The sequence below is a fragment of the Argopecten irradians genome, chromosome 3 (genome assembly GCF_041381155.1).
Source record: "Argopecten irradians isolate NY chromosome 3, Ai_NY, whole genome shotgun sequence".
In the NCBI taxonomy this organism is placed as follows: Eukaryota; Metazoa; Mollusca; class Bivalvia; order Pectinida; family Pectinidae; genus Argopecten; species Argopecten irradians.
In genome coordinates this window covers 37556189-37561464 of record NC_091136.1, presented here as the reverse complement: position 1 = coordinate 37561464, position 5276 = coordinate 37556189, and positions in this window count along the sequence as shown.

Below are 5276 nucleotides of genomic sequence, written 5' to 3'. Positions count from 1 at the left end.
TCTGGAGGTGAAATGACTGTTTGTAAAATATCTAACTAAATCTAATGATCTGTTTGTCAAATTATAATGATAAATATACATACCGTCTGATTTTCACACCCAGTATTGTTTTCAGTATTTAAACTAGCATATCACTGAAGTCGTTCTTTCTTTTCGTTTCCTTGTCTTCATAAAGGCGCCTATGTTTGTTGTTCCATGATGGCATACATAGATACCATGTAAAAGTAATTATGTGTTCCATTAGATTTTTGTTGTATATTTTACTGATTTCCAGTGCCAGCGTTTACTTTTCATTCTTTATTTTACTTGTTGAGTCAAATGTTTCATTGATCTTCCTGAAAAAAGGTTTGTTTCTCATCTTGATCCTATATCAAAATATGATAACTTTTTTAATTGGTTCATTGTCATTCATGCGTAACACCATTGTTTGATGTCTAATGCCGTTGACATTGTCAGTGAAATTGTTTGAATTATAACACAATTACGTATTGCTATTTTAAAATGTACCTTGATATCCAATTCATATGCTTCAATAAAAAAAAATCACCATCTTTGTTTTACATAGTGTTTATTTAAATGTTGGTACATGTTGAAACGACACTTGAAATATATAGGCTTTTGCATTCAGAATGGTACTTTTTAAATATTTCATTGAGCTACTAAATTAGTGGTTTTCAAACTGGATTAATATAAGTAACCTTTTGTGACTGCATATCGTGTCAGCTGCATTTCAAGTACTACAGTACTATTTTGACTACCAAATACTACCAATGTAATATTTCAAGTGCAATTTCAACACGTCGTTCAAGGAATTTCAAACTTTCATACACGAGCTTTGTGTATGTAATGTTACCCATGCCAACGTTTTTCACTTAAAAAGGCTCCATAAATATTTAAAGTTACTATGGAAAAATCGAAACGTCCAAATGAACATGTACGCACACGACACGTGCTTTACGGCGACAGTTGATTATAATGTGTTATTTGATACTTGGTTGACTTCATTGGTATTTACTGAAGATTCAAATTACTCAGCAATGGGCGAAATCAGCAGGAAAACTGTGGTGCAAAATTTGGGTTTGAATTTTTAAACGCTTTTTAATCATTGTCAATTTATTTTCATCATTTTTGTATTTGATATATTAAAATTTCGAATTAAGTTATCATCATCGATTTTGTTTATAATGATCTGCTTTAAATATGAAAACAATCGTTTTATATGAACTTTTCTTCGCCTTTTATAAATATATATTGTTGCAGCTTTGTAATTATCTATGAGAATAGGGTTATATATATACAATTCTGTTTCTCTTCCATTTTCAATGAAATCATATATACCATTTGGTAGCAGACTACAGGTAAATTATCTTAAGCAATATCAGTATCTAGATAGTAACATTCTTTATGTGATATTTCCAGTGTATGCCTACAGGCATGTTGGATGTGTATTACATGATGTTCAGTGCTCTAGCTGTCATACAGCCTTACCAACATCAAATACATACTGACCACTTGACCAGTGGCCGAAACCTGGTGACCTCCATTTCATCCGGACGCATATCTGACCGTCTTGACCTGAGGGCACATATACCTCACTGGACAACTATCCATGTGACCTTGTTTGCTTTGGCCACCACATGGCCGGGATAACGGGTTTGGTGTACTGGTCATCAGCTTTCTTGCGTTTTAGCTTCATTTAATGATTGCGTCTGTGGTCAGCTTCGTGTTGAGGCCCTATCGAGTATTTATTTAGCCTTTAGTACACATTCTTATACAGATTTATGGCGGTTGTTGTCCCTTACGGCAACACTCATTTTCGAACGAGAAATCTTGAAGTAAACAAGGCATATAGCAAAGGTGATATACAAAATTAAACCGCGATAGCGATAGCTAAATTATCAACCGACAACAGATATTGTCAGAATCATAGAGAGGTTTGATAAATTATCACTTTTGCATAATTTATCTCAGCAAGTATTTCCTAACATAGACATATACTATTATCATATGCTATATTGTTTTCTAAAAATCATGACTTTATTATGATTTTTACCAATGAGTGTTATGCAATATTTAGTAAAATAATAAAGTAAATATCAGATTAAAAGGAAAAAATATATGAGTTTGAGAAATTGTAAAGTTTATAAAAGTTAAGTATGATGTAATGTAAAAATATTTATTTCATCATATATTTGTTTAAAAAAACACCAACTACCACTGTGACATTCTTTTAAGTATCTACATTGAAGTACCGGTAGCTTTTTTAAGGATTAGGGGTATTGCAACTGACATAATCAACATATTAAGGTGATAATATGTAATTTATATTAACCAGTTAAACATTTTACATCATTTGTTACAAAATCATAAAGTATTTTTGACTCTTTTGATGTTAAGGTCAGTCATTACATTTTGAATAAAGATAGGTATGTTTCTGTATTTAGATAATATGATCAGTATTCATCAATCATCACTTGATATTAATAATATTTTCATCTTAGATAAAGTAATGCATAAAATACATTTTCTATAACAATTACATCATAAATACCATAGATATTATAATATTTTTGTGAAAGCTGTACAGAAATAAACATGGAAAAATACAGTTTTGGAATATTATGGGATTGTGATTGAGTGTCGCAACGATCTATAGCTATATTAGATATATGTTCCTAACAAAACCTTGTCATATCTAATACATATTTTGCTAACATTACGCAGCTGTAATTTAATGATTTTCCTATTTAAAAATTTGATATAAAATTTGGGTGCAATAAAGGTAAATACAATAACAATGACATCATAATTTCTAAATACATTTTTTATTACTAATATGCCATTCTTCAGGTTTCTAGACATGTTATTTTTATATTTGATGATGAGACAACTGTTTGATGGGGGAGTTCTATGTCTGTAACGTAGGGAATTATTGTTATTGTTATTGTAATATGGTAATTAATGTTACGTAGATAGGACGATACATTTTGATCACAAGTTTATAAGGTGACATAATGCATAATTGTGTGTTTAAGTTTTATTTTTTATTTGCTATTATGAACATGTCGTTACTTTTAAATATAAAATTATTTTTCTTATAAATATATGCTTATTGCATACTAAATAAGCTTTATGTCACAATGTTATTTTCTGTAGACTTTGATAATAGTTATCAAAACAAATGTACGTAAAATTATCACCTTAGTACTGTTTCAAAGGATAAATAAATACTTGTATTATTCTATTGATATGTTTATTTGTTTCTTTTTTTATTTTAGCATTTAATTCAATAACTATTTTCTATTTTTATACTATATATAAAGTATCTGTTACTGATTGCTAATGTGTTACTTTTGCCGTATCGTATTAATCTCATGTCTTTGTTTACTTCCATATTTCTCTCCCTTTTCTAACTTGATATCGTCCATATTGAATTAAAAGGTTCGTATTGAATACAAATAATTCATTTGTTATTATCTATATAGTATTAATACCCATTTGATTTAATGACAAGATTTTAAGAATAATAACGCCAAAAATACAACATACCACTGATTACGAAAATCATAAAAAGTTAATAGATTTCTGAATAAATAATAATAATATTATATAAAATAATATTATGAGAATATTTGGAAAAGGTATTTCAAACACCATAGCAAATATTAAATAGTAAATACATATGATGTTTTAACAAGAAATAACATAGACACAGAAGGAAAATAACATGATTGCTAAATTAATTACATAAATTTTCCCCCAATATTGTCCAAAACAAAAATTCACATTTTAGTGTAAATAGTAAAATAGTTTAGTCACAGGAAGAAAGCCAGTTTGAGAAGAAATTTTCCATACATATATTATGAAATGTTATCTTTCAATTAACACATATGTTGTAAGTGTGAAATTGTTTTGTTATATTTTTTTTTCCTATTCAAAATTTTATTCTAAAGTAATAATTTGGACCTACAATTAATCATCTATATCATGTTAACATTCACAAATGAGAATTTGAGATGTTCAAAACAATTCGAATAAAATAAAAATAGAGACATTTTTTTTAGAAATAAATGCATCAACTGTGACTAAAGATCAGAAGAAACATTTCAGTCTTAAAAATACTTATTTTGAAAATTTAAATGTTTTGATAAAGATTTCAACCTGATATATCTGGAAATTTTGCTTTGAAAATTTTCTCTTTTTTTAGATGTATCTTATGACGATGATACATTGTTATGTAAATAACAAAATGTATCGGAAATCCGGGCAGGAACCATGTGAGTTGTGATAAGATTCCCTTTCCTGTTTTAATTTTCGCTTAATTATACAAGAGAAATCCCCGCAAAATATTCATTTTTACGCAGTGAGTGAAATATATCAAGTTCCATTGTTAGTTGACGTGCAATGCAATTTTTACCAAACAATAACATTACATTCAAACTACATCTAAATCTATAGAAATGTTTTTAAGAGTTTAATATAAAACTAACGTCTTTATATTTCAGATAGTATGTTAATGTGGGTTGTAAACAACATGTCCATTGTTCCTATCTATTTTTGTGTGCAAGCAAACAATATCGTTTTAAATATTTTTGACTATGTCTGAATCTACATTTCTAAATATTTCTTACAACTAATTCCATCATTGGAGTTTTGCTGGACTGTTTTGTTAATCCTTACGACAACACAGCAATCAATAGCTTACATCTTAACTATGTTACAAAAATGTTAAGATGGCTGAAATTGCGTGCTGGTCAGCGAGAAAATGCTAAGGACTCACATCTTTCTGTGGATGAACTGACCGCTGGTATCGATTTTCCGCTGGAAGCTTGCCAATATCCAGCATGCACGATATGTAACACACCTAAACAATGCAGCAAAAGTAAAGTTGTTCTCTCTCCAACCAAAGCTACAGCTGTGATAGATGGATGTACAAGTCAGGCGAGCCATGTTGCATGATACGTTAGTGTTGTTTGATAGTGTGTGTTCTACGGACGGGTCAGGGCTCGGACAACCAGCTGATATAACCGCGTGACCTTCCCTACAAAGACTGGCCATTAAAATTACTAGTTGCAGTGAAGCTACCCCGGCTAGCCACGATGTCGAATCGCAGTGCAAAGCGGTAACCTATGACCGCCAAACATAAGTGACCTCACTCAAATATATTTAACAATCCACCATCTTGGTTCACGAACTTTCCTGCCCAGCACACCCCGTTGAACTTTTGCACGGAAGCCAGTCATAGGGAATTCGGTCATATATGACACAAAACAATA